Below are 16,524 nucleotides of genomic sequence, written 5' to 3' on the forward strand. Positions count from 1 at the left end.
GCAAGTCGACAGGCCCCGCCCCGAGGGCCGGCCGAGGGAGGAGCCGGGGCTGCGGCGAGCAGAGGGGCGGGCTAAACGACGCGCGGGAAGCAGCTCGGGCAGTCGCCAACCGCACAGGCGGCAGAGTAAGTGACCGCAGAGTCCAAGGAAGCCGATTGGCTGCGTCTGTACAGAGAGGGTTGGTCCGGACCGGAAGCCAGGCCACGTGACCCGGAAGCGGCCTCCGCGGGGGCCGGCGCGCTTGCGCAGTCCTGTGTGTGCCTCCGGGACTCGCTCAGGCGTCTGTCCTGGCTGTTCAGTGGCGTGAGGGCAGTCCTTGATGGTGCCCTTTGTCGACCCCGCTATGCGGGGCAGGGAAGGTCTGGACCGCGAAGAGCCAAGTTCGAGCTCCGATAACTCTCCGTGCCCCAAGAGAATGATGATGGTGAGGGGAAAGGGAGAATGCTGAAACTCTGGGGCAAAGAAGGCAGGCCTGTCGTGGAGCTCGTGCTCGAGTTCATAGGGCCTTACTTTTGCAATTATGCAGCCTCACAACTGCCCGGCATCCGGCCCCTCCTTCCTAGCGGACTGCTGCAGCCGTAGATACCTTTTGCCTCAAACTGCAAGTGTCTCCTCCCTGGGCTTCCCTCGCCCATCAGTGTTGCGGACCTGATCAGTTGCTGTCCGAGATCCCGCTTCCTTCACACGGAGTCGCCCCTCCTCTCCCACCTGTCACAGCCACTTGGGTTTCAGTTCAGCCTTGCGGACGACTTGTTCTGCCTGGTATGCCCTTCCTCTCAAATGCCATGGAGCCTCACCCTCAAACCCTGTAAGAACGAATCCCTCTTTAACCCACATGCCCATCAGTCTCGATTTAGCACATCTGAAGTTTTATTTATTTTGCATCTCCACGTGTCCGTTAGCCTCTAATTAGCATATCTTGAATTTATTCATTTTGTATCCCAACCTAGTTCGCTGCCTGGCATATAACAAGTAATAAATGGGAGTGGATGGATAAGGACTACAAAATGACAGATTTGTTAGGAGCCATAGTGCGAGTACTGTGCCTAGCACCTAATAGATGTCCATATTTTTTGTGAATGAAAAGAATGTATGAATCATCTTGTCCGACTCATCTTTTTAAGATGAGGAAAGGGGAGTCCCACGGGATTAGGTGACCTTGCTTGAACAGCCACGGGTTTCTCCTGTCGAATGCTATTCATTACCCCAGTCACCTAGGTTCTCACAAAGGAAGCTGGAAAATTGCTTTCGTTGAGCTATGCCCTTTTCGCAGAGGTTCCCAAACACAGTCGCCAGAATTTTTTAATGGTCCAAAGTGAAAAATAAATGCTACATTTTTCATGAAGCCAAATATTCATTTAAAGGAATCCTTTATTAGGGGTTCTGGTTTTTTTCGTGTTGAAGTGTTTATAAAACTGAGTATGTAAAAAGGATTTGGGGCATTTTTTATGCCTTTTTTGGCAAAATTAAAATGTATGATACTTTTAAGGACTACTGTGCTGCTTGGAAAATTTCCTATTACCATGTATGATTAATGTATACTGGAATATTAAAGAAATGATCAACACAAAGCACAGAGCTGACTTTCTGTAGATCTTTAGGCCTGTACCCAAATTTCTCTCTGTTCCCCAACCAGTCATAACCCAAAGGCACATGCTAATGTCCCATTTCTCCCTTACTACACAAAACAGATGCCATTAGGCAGTACATAGATTTAATGCTATGCCATGAAAACTCGCCCTCTGAATCCTCTGAATGCTGCTTTTCTTTTTCTCCTGTACAAAACACATACCCTGAGGTAACCACCTCCAGTTCAAACTCATTAGTTATATTCCTAATGTTGGTCTGAGGTTCTGAAAATGAGGACAGGAGACTTGCTGATGACATATTGGCAGTCTCTGGTTTTCCTAGCCAAGAAAAGATGGGGGTTGGGGGTGGACAGGGAAGGGAATTATGGGAAAAATAATTAGCAGCTGAAAGCAGCTATTACATAATCTTGGCTGCTTATTAATTTAGCAGAGGGAATGGCTTATTAAATCCTAATAGCAACAGCACAACTGCAAACAACCTAGCAATTAACAGTGCAGGGCCCATTATTTTGTTAATATGTTCCCTTCTTTTGGCAAGTGTATAAGAACAAAATTTGTAGAAGCAGATGGTCTTTTTCAGTACATTATAGAGGGTTTACTCCCCGGTCTTCGTATTAAGTGCTAATTGTGCGTTCACCATGAAAGACAAAAGAAGCATTGTTACTGTCTTTGTTAGTAATTAAGTGATTGACTTGGATTCCCACAATTCCCAAAATGTGGGCTTTTTTATATGCACGTTGTAACTTCACCTGTCATGTTAAAAGGGTAACTTTTGTAATCCTCTGCTTTTGTTCTCTGGGTGGTCCTGATTTCTTGTGGTTAATGATAGCAACAAAAAGTATTTTTTATGAAAAATTAAACATCAGGTTTTGCACTTTGTATTTTGAAACAGGAGACATTTATTACAAAACCATTAGTCATGGAGCAAGAACATGGTTTCATGGTGTAAGGCTGCCTGAGTTTCCCAGGTATCAATGGCTCAGGTAGATGAAGGAACAGTCGACAAAGTCACAAGAGAGAAGAACAGACTTATCCTTATGTAGGAAAGATAACCGTGTCCCAAGTGTGCAAAAGGGGAAGAACTGAAGAATTTCTGGTAATTTGCCTTTTCTTTTATTTATTTTTTATTGAGATATAGTTGATATGTAACATTCATCCCAGGTGTACAGCATAATGATTAGATATTTTTATATATTACAGAAAGATCACAATAATTCCAGTTACCATTACTGGTTTCTTCAGAAAAAGAAGTGTCTAGCCTAGCTTTCATTTATGCTAAATGGAAGAGGTGAGGGGGAAAGAGATTTACCTCCTAACAATAAAGTTTTGAGACTTTTTGTATAATCTTTTCAAAGTTTTCAAAAACAGTTTTAGTTTCATTAAATGTGTGATGGCCATATGTTTTTATCTCCTCTCCCTCTCAAAATGCCATCAAATGAAGAAAAGAAAGGAATGTTTAAAATATATACTCACATGGGCAATAAGAGGGGACATTAGCATGAAGATGTCAAAGAGGATAACAGGATACCCTGTCAGCTGGCTCACATTAAACACAACTTGAGTAAGAATTGTAATATGTTTATTTATATTAAGACTATAGAGGAGCAGAAGTGAGGATATGTTGAAATAATGCTGACTTCTCATGCACTAAGAGGAAGGAAATAGTTAAAATCTAAGAAATAATAAAAATTCTTATATTAAGAATTATAAAAGAAATAGAATTATTCACATATTCTTTAGATACCAAGAAGTAAATTCCAGAAGCAATGATGATTTTCTTTCCAGGGATAGAATCTTGAGGAAGGATGTAATAAAGGTTATTCTTACATTTTATTATAGTACAGGTTTTACTTAGATAATTTTTTGAAAATATTGTAATGAAGTAGATAAAAACTCTTCTGTTAGTGCCAGCACTATATAATGGGCTTGTACAGCATTCCATAAGCCAGGCTATACCTTATTTAGATATTGTTAAATGAAAATGCCTTGTAATGGAATTCAGTACTGAATAAGTATAGATCACAGTAAGTGTAAAAGCGATGCTTAGAGTTTGTGAATTTGCATCTCCAAAGATAAAGTTGTTCCAAGGAGAAAATTGGCCTAAAATAGTGAGTATTTGGGAACCAAATCATTTCAAATAGAGCTGTCACTGCCAAAGTCCTCAACAGTGAAATAAAGAGAAATTTGGAACATATGCTCTTTCTTGAAGACTGTTTCCATAGCCTTGAATAAGAGGAGCCAAGATGGCGGTGTAAGTAGAGCAGTGGAAATCTCCTCCCAAAACCATATATATTTTTGAAAGTACAACAAATACAACTATCCCTAAAAGAGAGACCGGAAGGTACAGGACAACATCCAGGCTACATCCACACCTGCGAGAACCCAGCACCTCATGAAGGGGTTAAGATACAAGCCCCGGCCTGGCAGGACCCCAGTGCCCCTCACCCCAGCTCCCAGCGGGAGGAGAGGAGTCAGAGTGGGGAGAGAGAGGGAGCCCAGGACTGCTAAAAACCCAGCCCTAGCCATCTGCACTGGGAGCGCAGACACACAGTGCATGGGGTGCTGAATACTAAGGAAACAGGACAGTAAAACCTGCGAGTGGGTCCCCGCAGCCAGCGCCCTTGGGACAAAGAAAAGTGAGTGCTTTTTGAAAGTCTTAAAGGGACAGGGACCCCACAGCTGGACGGAAGTGTCCTGGGACACTTAGCCTGCAGCTGGGAATCCCAGGAAACTCCAGGCACCCTAATCCCCTGGGCAGCAGTGTAGCTTGGAGGCCCCTCATGGTAATAAACAGCCTCACGCCCGTTTCCCCTCTGACGCAGCTTTGCCATAGTGGAGCAGCAGCCTGAGGCTGGCCATGCCCACAGCAGCAGGGCAGAGCTTCTTTCACAGCAGCCAGGCAAGAATTAGAAACCCCGTCTGCATGCAGCAGCCCAGCACAAACCTCTAGGGGTCGCCGTTCTCCCAGGAAAGGAAGCCCATAAACCGGCAAGAAGGGACATTCTCCCAGCCGACACACGCGACAGCTCCCCACAACTACCTCTATTGCCATGAAAAGGCAGAAGAATGTGATACAGACCAGACTAACCCAGACATCCTCCCCTGAGAAGGAACCTGGGTAGATAGACCTGACCAATCTCCCTGAAAAACAATTCAAAATAAAGGTCATAACCATGCTGACGGATCTTCAGAGAAATACACAAGAGCTAAGGGATGAAGTCCGGAGGGAGATTACAGAAATAAAACAATCTCTGGAAGGATTTAAGAGCAGACTGGATGAGGTGCAAGAGGCCGTTAATGGAATAGAAATCAGAGAACAGGAACACAGAGAAGCTGACGCAGAGAGAGAGAAAAGGATCTCCAGGAATGAAAGAATATTAAGAGAACTGTGTGACTAATACAAACGGACCAATATTCAAAGTATAGGGGTAACAGAAGAAGAAGAGAGAGAAAAAGGGACAGAAAGTGTCTTCAAAGAAATAATTGCTGAAAACTTCCCCAAACTGGGGGAGGAAATAGTTGCTCAGACCATGGAAGCACACAGAACTCCCAACAGAAGGGACCCAAGGAGGACAACACCAAGACACATAACAATTAAAATAGCAAAGATCAAGGACAAGGACAGAGTTTTAAAGGCAGCTAGAGAGAGGAAAAAGGTCACCTACAAAGGAAAACCCATCAGGCTATCATCAGACTTCTCAACAGACACCTTACAGGCCAGAAGAGAATGGCATGATATATTTAATGCAATGAAACAGAAGGGCCTTGAACAAAGAATACTGTATCCAGCACGATTACCATTTAAATATGAAGGAGGGATTAAACAATTCCCAGACAAGCAAAAGTTGAGGGAATTTGCTTCCCACAAACCACCTCTACAGGGTATTATAGAGGGACTGCTCTAGATGGGAGCACTCCTAAGACTAAATAGATGTCACCAGAGAAAATAAAATGACAGCAAAGAAGGCAGACCAACCAAATACTAACTAAAGGCAAAAAATAAAATCAACTACCCACTAAAGCAGTCAAAGGAAACACAAAAGAGCACAGAATAAAACAACCAACATATAAAGAATGGAGGAGGAGGAATAAGAAGGGAGAGAAATAAAGAATCACCAGACAGTGTTTATAATAGCCCAATAAGCGAGTTAAGTTAGACAGTAAGATATTAAAGAAGCTAACCTTGAACCTTTGGTAACCATGAACCTAAAGCCTGCAATGGCAATAAGTACATATCTTTCAATAATCACCCTAAATGTAAATGGACTAAATGGACCAATCAAAAGACACAGAGTAATAGAATGGATAAAAAAGCAAGACCCATCTATATGCTGCTTACAAGAGACCCACCTCAAACCCAAAGACATGCACAGACTAAAAGTCAAGGGATGGAAAAAGATATTTCATGCAAACAACAGGGAGAAAAAAGCAGGTGTTGCAGTAACGTATCAGACAAAATAGACTTCAAAACAAAGAAAGTAACAAGAGATAAAGAAGGACATTACATAATGATAAAGGGGTCAGTTCAACAAGAGAATATAACCATTATAAATATATATGCACCCTATACAGGAGCACCAACATGTGTGAAACAAATACTAACAGAACTAAAGGAGGAAATAGAATGCAATGCATTCATTTTAGGACTTCAACACGCCACTCAATGCAAAGGATAGATCCACCAGACAGAAAATAAGTAAGGATACAGAGGCACTGTACAACACACTAGAACAGATGGACCTAATAGACATCTATAGAACTCTACATTCAAAAGCAACAGGGTACACATTCTTCTCAAGTGCACCTGGAACATTCTCCAGAATAGACCACATACTAGGCCACAAAAAGAGCCTCAGTAAATTCTAAAACATTGAAATTCTACCAAGAAACTTTTCAGACCACAAAGGAATAAAACTAGAACTAAATTGTACAAAGAAAGCAAAAAGGCCCACGAACACATGGAGGCTTAACAACATGCTCCTAAATAATCAATGGATCAACAACCAAATTAAAATAGAGATCAAGCAATATATGGAAATAAATGACAACAACAACACAAAGCTCCAACTTCTGTGGGACGCAGCAAAAGCAGTCTCAAGAGGAAAGTATATAGCAATCCAGGCATACTTAAAGAAGGAAGAACAGTCCCTAATGAATAGTCTAATGTCACAGTTATTGAAATTGGAAAAAGAATAACAAATGAGCCCTAAAGTTAGCAGAAGGAGGGATATAATAAAGATCAGAGAAGAAATAAATAAAATTGAGAAGAATGAAATGATAGAAAAAAATCAATGAAATCAAGAGCTGGTTCTTTGAGAAAATAAACAAAATAGATAAGCCTCTAGCCAGACTTATTAAGAGAAAAAGAGAGTCAACACACATCAACAGAATCAGAAATGAGAATGGAAACATCACAACGGACCCCACAGAAATACAAAGAATTATTAGAGAATACTATGAAAACCTATATGCTAACAAGCTGGAAAACCTAGAAGAAATGGATAACTTCCTAGAAAAATACAACCTTCCAAGACTGACCAAGGAAGAAACACAAAATCTAAACAAACCAATTACCAGCAAAGAAATTGAAGCGGTAATCAAAAAACTACCCAGGAACAAAACCCTCAGACCAGATGGATTTACCTCGGAATTTTATCAGACATACAGAGAAGACATAATACCCATTCTCCTTAAAGTTTTCCAAAAAATAGAAGAGGAGGGAATACTCCCAAACTCATTCTGTGAAGCCAACATAGCCTTGAATAAGGTGCAGGAACATAACTCTTCTCCTTTTAATGTTAGGTTAGAGCAGTGATTCTCAACTTGGGCAAATTTTCCCCCTTCAGGGGACCCTTGGTAGTATCTGGAGACATTTTGGTTGTTACACTGGGAGAAGGGGTTGGTGATACGGCCACAATGTGCAGGACAGCTCTCGCCACAAGAATTATTCAGCCCAAAATGTCAGTAGTGCTGAGGTTGAGAAACCCTGAGTTAGTTACTGAAATGGTTAACATGCAGTAACTGAGATTTTTTATAGACATTTCAAGAAATGGAGCATGTACTGTCATAAAATGTTTTTTTCTTCTCTTAGAGGAATTGGAGGCATTCTTAAGATTTGATAGGTGAAATTCTTCACTGCTAAAAAGACTGGCCACATAGGGCAATAAAGGAAACTTGAGATCTGAATATTTTTTATTGCTGATTTCATTAAGTCTGATAACATTAGAAGAGTAATATTCCTTGTTATGTGAACCTGAAGCTAAATCTATATGGGCAACCCAGAGTGGCATATGATCATTGTATGCCCTATACAAAGTAATGCATGATGTTAGTCTAGGTTAGAAATTAGAGCACTTAGAGAGACTTCAACGTTTGCACCATAAAAATCAGATGCTTATTGGATGACTATCACTACTCTAAAAATATTTTCCGACTATTCCTGCCAAGTAGGAGTCACCTCTGAAATATTTTGTCAGCTATTACAGACCTGAGATAGAAAGGAGAGAGTTGAGAGGGGACAGCTAGACAGAATCAATACCCCTAGATAAGGCAGAAGCCCACGCTGTCATAATCAAAATCTGTCCTTTCTCTTCCTTGCCACACAGCTAGACCCTATTCCTCAGCTAGCCCTGCAGTTAGGTATGCCCCGGGGGCTGAGACGGGGCTGATGAAATGCAGAAGGAAGTAAAATCAGGCAGGGCCCAGAAAAGCTCCCACAAGAAAGCCTCTTCCCTCCCTTTGTCCTCGACTCTGCTTTTGCCCCCTGAGTGTTGACACCAGGGTGACCTTGGAAGACAGACTTTGAATATGGCTGAGTCTCTGTCAGCCTGGGTTCCTAAATGACTTCATGGAGCAGACACATATACAGACCACTTGTACCACCATCACTCCTACCACAAGTGAATGAGAAATAATTTTTGTATTAAGCCAGTGATTTTTCTGGGTTCATCTGTTAAAACTGCTAGCATTACTAGCCATTCTTGCCAGCAGTTGCACACTTACTTATAAAGAGAACGAAGTGTAGTGATGGGGAGAGCAGGTGAATTTTCAAGTGGATGGCTTTTTCTCGATTCTAAACCTGCTTTTTGTGCTCCTTCATGTGTCTCCTTTCTGTTGAAATTTAAAGATTTTTCTCATACAATCTGAGCCAGAATTTAAAGTTACTCATGTATCAGAGGGACAAAAGGACTGATTTGAGGGTTTTCTTTACATTCCTCTGGCAAAGCCTAGCATTTGTCCCAGGCAATAGATAAGACAAAAAGCAAAACGAAACAAACAAACCCCCACAGAACATAAGGCTGAAAGAGCCAAGGATAGGGGTAGGTTGGGGGAGCACATTCTGGTAAACTGTCTCTAATTGTCAAAAGTAGATGATGTTATTATCAGTCTCTTAGAATCAAGAAACCAAAGTTTATAGTTTATTTGTGACCATATTATATCTTTGTCTTCTAAATATTATAGGACTAAGTTAAACATTTATCCAAAAGTACTACTTGGACAGTTTAATTGATTTGAAAAGTGTTTAGAAATACTGCACACATTTTAAATGTAACAAATATATAAAACAATAGAATATTAAAGATCATTCCACTCAAAAACTTCATTTTACAATTGAGGAAATTAAGCCCCAGAGACGTTAAAACAAATCATTCAAGATCATACTACCTAATTCATGGCAGATGAGGAACTGAGACCCCTATGTTCTGTCTCCAGGCAATGTTTTTTCTGCCACAGTACACCATCTATTGCCCATAAACTAGTAGCCCATTGTTTAGCAGTGTAATTTGTTAGTTACAGTCTAGTTTGTTAGGCAAAATTAAACAAACAAATGAACTGAAAAACCACACACACAGCACCTCAAAACACAAACTCTTAAATGTTCCCTCCTTGTGATGTCTCTGCTTGGTCTTAAATTATGTGTGTCCTCACCAGCCAACTGAAACCCTTGTAGTCTCCAGGATTGGAATATTTTACTAATCTCTATCTCACATAACCTAATACAATGCTTTGCATAGGGTAGACACTCAAAAAAATGTTAATCAAATTGAATTGGAATGCCAAAAAGTTAATAAGCGCCTGTCTCATTACTTCTTGAGTGTTATCAGGTTTTTCTGTCCCCTCTTCCCCTGCCATAGCATACAAAATATTCTCCTTTTCATCCCCACAAAAATTTCACTAGGTCAGACCAACAAACTGGACCTTCTATCTTAGCCCCTTTTCTCCACCTGATCGCATGAAAGTTCCTTCTGCACATGGATACCTGAGTGTTTTTTCTAAAATATAAATCCGATAGAGATTAGGCCCTCTGCTTAAAATGCTTCAATTTATTCATTACTTAATTTACTTTGACACCTAAGTCTAAGCCAGACATTCACTGGATACTGGGGATAAAATAGGGAACAACTTAGACATGGAACCTTCCACCAGGTTCATATGGTGTAAAGGGGCAGTGGTGGGATGGGGTGGAGAGAGTGCAATTTACAATTGGCAATTCCAATATGATGAAGTAAATGTTTCAAATTGGGGAAGGCCAGGGTACTGTGGGAGCATATAGGAGAGGGCCTAACTCAGAGTTTTGCTGGTAGAGATGGGTAGCAGGGTCAGGGAACGTTTCCTGGAGGACATAGCCTTTAGGCCAAGATTGAAAAAAAAACAGGAGTTAGCCAAGAGAGGACGGGGCAAGAGTGTTCCACACAGGGAGAATGACATGTGCAAAGATGAAGAGATACGTGCATGACTGTCTTAGGGATCCGAACAGAAGGTCACTGTGGCCAGAGGTACCTGGGTAAAGCTGAGTCTGCAGAAGACAGGAGGACCAGATCTTGTAGGACCTTTCAAACAAAATTAATGCATTTGGGTTTTATAGAAGGATACTGGGGGATGTTGAAAGATTTTAAGCAAGGGTATTACAGGATTTGAGTTTTAGAGTTTCAGAAAGATCACTCTGGATGAAATGTGATTAATTGCAGGATATACATTATAGTCAGGGGTTTAGTTGCAAATAAAGTAAACCATTCTAACTGATACAAACAGAACCATTCTAAAAATGATTGGAAGAGCCAAATCTAGTCTGAGTTTCCAGGAAATTCTTCCAGAATAGCACTGCAGAGCTTGACTGCCAGGGAGCTCCTGTGTCTGCCATGGTCAGTGAGCTGGAATATTAAGAAGCTGTCTCCATAACCATTAGTTTCAGGACTATACCTCCTTTGCTGTGTTTGAGAAATCCAGAAGTTGCTGCCAGCAAAATGGACGCTTGGGTTCTGCCTTTTTTTCACTCATGTGGCTAAGGACTGGACACTGGACTCCATCTACAACTCCCACCAAAAGCCAAATGCTTCCATAACCAAGCTCACCAGCAGAAGTAGCAGAGGCAAGGCCTCCTTTTCCTGATATATCACTTCCCTCCAGATCTTGCTTGAGTGCACCTCATTATTATAATCTACATCACAACCAAAAGCCTAGTTAAAGAATGTAGCTTTTCATTTTCTGGAAGGCACACTTCAAGGAGGTTGGAATGGATATTGAACAGGCAGATCCACAATGTCACTGCAAAGGTGAAGACTGGTGGCTGAGAGACCAGTTGGCAAGCTGTTGAATAACCCATGTGAGAGGTGACAGTGGCCTGAACAAGGAACAAAAAAGATAAATGGATACAGTTGAGGAAGTAGGATTAATTGGAGTAGCTTGCTTTGATGTGGGGGCAAAGTGGATGGGCACAAAATCAAGGATGACAGTGGGGGATGATTCCCTGAGACAGGGAACCTAGGAAGAAGGCAGATTGGTGGTGAAATGATGAACTCATTTTTCAGCCTCCAAAATCAGATATCTGTGGGGCCTCCAAATGGGCAGTGGGAGTTGTTGATACAAGTCTGAAGGCTCAGGAGTGAGGTTAGGGCTGGAGCTAGAGATTTCTGAGTCATCAGCATAGAGTTGGTAAATGAAGCTGCGTAGGAGGATGAGATCACTCCAGAAAAATATATACAACAACAATAACTTTTATTTTAAGTATTGTAGAAGATAGAATTATAAGATGGTTCCCATGACCTTTCCCACCTGGTGTTACTCCCATGGTTATTGTAGATTACCTGGTCACAGGGAATTTGCAGGTGTTAATTAAGGTTACTAAGCAACTGACCTTAAAAGAGAGAGATTATGAAAATGTGCCTAACTTAATCACATGGACTCTTTTTAAAAAGAAGACTTTTTTCCAGCTAGTAGAAGAAGAAATCAAAGAGATTTGAAGCATAAGAGCGATTCAATGAGAGGGAATTTCTCCATTGCTGAAATGAAGGGGCCATGTGGAAGGACCTGACAATGGCCTCTAGGAGGTGAGAATGAACTCAGCTGACAGCCAACGAAAGAATAGGGACCTCAGTCTTACAAGCACAAGCAGTTGAATTCTGCCAACAGTCTGAACTGAGCTTGAAAGAGGACCCTGAGCTCTAGAAGAGAACACAGCCCCAGCTAACACCTTGACTTTAGCCTGATGAGACCTGAGCAGAGGACTCAGCTAACCCATGCTGGGATTCCAGACCCACGGAAGCTGAGAGATAACAGGTGGATGTTGTTTCATATGAAGTTTGTGTTAACTTGCTACACATTAATAGATCACTTATACAAATACCCAGTACACAACTCAGGAATATAACTTTTAGGGGGCAGGCAGGGGGAACATCTCAGAAGACTGAGAAGGAGTGGTCAGAAGCATTGGGAGGAGATCCAGAAGTAGAAAGAGATCCTGGTAAGAAGGAGAAAGTTGTCAAATATTGCTAAGAAGTCAAGCAGGAATAAAATGGGCTCACTCGATTCAAAAAAGGCATTTGAGTGGAGTGATGTATAGAAATACTATTGCAGCATATGGTGGAAAAAAATGGAGAAGTGGAGACAGATCTTTCAGGAGGCTTGTATTTAAGGAGGAGGGGGAAAAAAGAGGTAGCTGGAGAAGGGCGTGTGGCATCAATTCAGAGGTGCTGCTGTTGCTTAAGGAGGGAGAGACATGCGATGGGTAGGAGTCAGCAGAGAGGGGGAGGTTGAAGATATGGGGGAAAGGAGTAAAGACTCCATGCTGCAAGGACACTGAGCAGTGAGGTGATACAAGCCAAAACACAAACTAAATAAGAGAAGGGCCATTTCTTCCATTTTGCTCCAAGCAACGAATGGTAGAAGAGGAGGAGGAGAGGGTGTATGTCAGCACATTGTTGGGTGGTAGGGAAGGCGCTTCCTCCTTGCTGACATAGAGGAGGAGGTAAGATCATCTGCTGGGCTTGAAGAGGAGGTGGAGAAGGGTTGAGAAGTGTGAAGTAGGTTTCTACTCCAGACCTTGTAGAACTGGAGAAGGGCTTCTGGAGCAATATGAGAGGCCCACTGAGGACCATGAGTGGAGAGTGGAGACGAGATCTCTGACTGGTCACTTAATATTTAGTCCCATTGGTGAAGGGATGAGATTTGCCGGATAGTTTAGGTAGAAGCGTGAGAGACTAAAGTGATGAGGCATGGAATTCAGGCCAGACAAGGGAAGCAGTGACAATGAAAGCAGGCACTTTCTGGGTAGGGGGGAGGTTTGGATGCTGGTAGAGCAGAAAGAGAGAAGGTAATGTGGCTGAGGAAGAGGAAGAGCCTGTGCTTACTAAGGCCAAGTTATAATTAGAGCGACTGAGTGAGACAACTAAAGTACTGAAAGCTGTGTTCTGAGAGAGTCGTGAGACTGCATCATTTCAGAGGGGGAGGGAGTGGGGAGGTTGGGTGGAGTATGTAACAACTAAGTCCAGAGCAGATGGCCGAGTGGAAAGGAGCTGAGGGTCACTGGAGCCAAGAACAGCACTTGGGTGTGGAATAGTGGGTCATCTGTGTGGGATGGTAGCAGGACTTGAAGGAAAAAGTGACAAGTGATCCAGTTGCTGAAGACTCCAAAGAAAGACAGGGAGTGGCATGTGATGGCAACAGGAGGAGTAGGGTGTGATTTTTTTTAAACAATAGCTTTATTGAGATACAATTCACATGCCCACAATTCATCCATTGATTGTGTACAATTCAGTGGCTTTTAGTACACTCACAGAGTTGTACAGCCATCACCACAATGAATTCCTGAACATTTTCATCATTCCAAAAGGAAACCCTGTGCCCCTTAGCCATCCCCACCCCTCCTGCCAAATCTCCCCATTCCTCCCAGTCTTTGGCAGCCACTAATCTACTTTCTGTCTCTGAATTTGCCTGTTCTGGCCACTCCATATAAATGCTAGCATACAATATGTGGTCCTTTGTGGCTTGCCTCCTTCACTTAGCATGGTGTTTTCAAGGTGCATCCATATTGTAGCATGTATCAGGATTTCACTTGAAAGCATGATTTTAATGGGTGGAAAGAAGCTCAAAAGAGCTTCGGAGAGGATAGAAGGTAGACAGTGCCCTTGGACACCAAGTCTGCTCTGATCATTAATATTATGAGCTGAAGTTGTTATAAGTACCTCTTAGGGGTATCTAAAATAAGTCAGTGTTAAATGCTAATGCTTGCTGCTTCTTTCCCTGCCCCCAGCAGGAAATATAACTGAAAGTCTTGCTTAATTACAAAAAATGAGTCAGTCATTGTTGCTTCATGTTAACGACTTGCTTAAGAAACACGTTCATCTTGTAGAGGAGAAAATGAGCAAAACTGGCAATGCTCTAATAAACTCTAAATTAAGCAACATAATGTTGAACAAAATATAAGAACCAGCAAAAAAATTTTTCTGTTTATTGATCATTAGTGTTAATGAGAACAGCAGCAAGTGGCTTTGTTCCTGTTCACTTAGAAAGTATAAAAACAAGGTAAGCAAGCAATTAGAAAGGTTAATGCGAGGATTCAGTTTTCATCTTGATAATGGAATAATTTATTTCCTAGCCTATTGACTTTGGAAGCTCTCTATAGCTTCATCTTCTCTGGTCTCTGGTAAATTTCCAACCACATTAGTAACAGAAACTGTGAAAATGGTATCAGGGCCCACTGTAAGCACTAAAACTGAATGGATATGCGTCTACCTCCAGGAAATGTCAATTACGAATAAGCATAAGGGATTATTGTCTGTATGAAGGGACTAGAGACCCTTATTAATAGTAGTGGAGGAAATAATCCCAGAGACTAAATGTGTTGGTCAGAGGAACTAAGACTGTCGGTGGAGCTCAGATTATAAGAGACATGTAAAACCGCGGGAGAAGGGAGGTAGCAATCAAAGACTTGAACACTTAGTCGCATAGCCCTGTAACACTTGTGCGAGGAAGACTAGCTAGAGAGAACTGAGACTTGCTGACAGGTGTTTGAATTTAAAGATTCACTGCCAAGATGGAATATCTTTTATTTGCCCAGTATCTCTCACTCCTAGAAACAGCATTCCCATTCTTTGGGGAAACCGTTCTCTCCCTGGTACCACCATCACTCCCACTCCGGGGAAGCAAACTAAAAGAATGCAAGTCTTCAGGATTGGACCAATTGTATCTGAGAATATGAAAATAGTTTTCAAAAGGTATCCTTAAAATATCATCTGCAGTCTATGGGAAGCAGAAGTGCTTCCTGAAATCAGGATATGGACAAATGAATTAGTTTTCAAAAATGGGGAGAAGGTAGGTGACGCCAGTGTTAATGGGGATTTCAATATTAATTCTCCATTAAAAATATCAAATGGGTGGTGTGTGAATTTCCAGAGAGAGAAGAGGTGATTCTTAAAGTAACCAGCATGAATTTTCTAGGAAAAGGGAGCCTGACAGACAGCCTTTGGTTTCTTTTGTGATACGTTTATTAGACTAGATCAAAGGAGTCTTGCGACATAGAGTTTTTGTATTTCTGCAGGGCAATTTTCAAAGAGTTTAATGGCATCCTTGCGGAAAGATGCTTGATGATGAAATAATTTTAGGGTCATAACCACTCTACCCTAAGAATGATGATTTGTGGATCTACCATTGTCAAATCTGCCAAATTTTGTCAGAAGTCTGTATTGAGCAGGGCTATTTTCCTAGCTTGATTCTTTTTCTTCTTTTTTTTTATTAAGGTATGATTGATATACACTCTTACGAAGGTCTCACATGAAAAAACCATGTGGTTACTACATTTACCCATATTATCAAGTCCCCACCCATACCCAATGCAGTCACTGTCCAGCAGTATACTAAGATGCCACAGATTCACTATGTCCCTTCTCTGTGATACACTGTTCTCCCCGTGATTCCCCACACCATGTGTACTAAACATAATACCCCTCAGTCCCCTTCTCCCTCCCTCTCCACCCGCCCTCCCACACCCTCCCCTTTGATACCTACTAGTTCATTCTTGGAGTCTCTGGGTCTGCTGCCATTTTGTTCCTTCAGTTTTGCTTCATTGTTATACTCCACAAATGAGGGAAATCATTTGGCATTTGTCTTTCTCCGCCTGGCTTATTTCACTAAGCATAATGTCCTCCAGCTCCATCCATGTTGTTGCAAATGGTAGGATTTGTTTCTTTCCTATGGCTGAATGGTATTCCATTGTGTATATGTACCACATCTTCTTTATCCATTCATCTACTGATGGACACTTAGGTTGCTTCCATATCTTGGCTATTGTAAAAAGTGCTGCAATAAACATAGGGGTGCATATGTCTTTGAATCTGAGAAGTTGTATTCTTTGGGTGAATTCCAAGGAGTGGGATTCCGGGGTCAAATGGTATTTCTATTTTTAGTTTTTTGAGGAACCTCCACATTGCTTTCCACAGTGGTTGAACTAGCTTACATTCCCACCAGAAGTGTAGGAGGGTTCCCCTTTCTCCGCATCCTTGCCAGCATATATTGTTCTCTTAGTCTTTTCAATGATGGCCATCTTTACTGGTGTGAGGTGATATCTCATTGTGGTTTTAATTTGTATTTCCCTGATGATTAGTGATGTGGAGCATCTTTTCATGTGTCTTTGGCCATCTGAAATTCTTCTTTGGAAAAC

General features: G+C 41.7%; 1 long non-coding RNA gene across 1 annotated transcript in view; it reads left to right on the forward strand.

The window, feature by feature from the left end:
• Positions 1-140: 140 nt before the first annotated feature.
• Positions 141-16,524, forward strand: part of LOC108395147 (uncharacterized) — a 113,576-nt gene continuing 97,192 nt past the window's right edge. Inside the window, exons 1-2 of the long non-coding RNA XR_001852617.3 lie at positions 141-808; positions 2,482-2,685. This is a non-coding gene — a long non-coding RNA (uncharacterized lncRNA). The remainder of the gene's footprint in view (positions 809-2,481; positions 2,686-16,524) is intronic.

Source organism: Manis javanica, chromosome X (genome assembly GCF_040802235.1).
Source record: "Manis javanica isolate MJ-LG chromosome X, MJ_LKY, whole genome shotgun sequence".
Classification (NCBI taxonomy): Eukaryota; Metazoa; Chordata; class Mammalia; order Pholidota; family Manidae; genus Manis; species Manis javanica.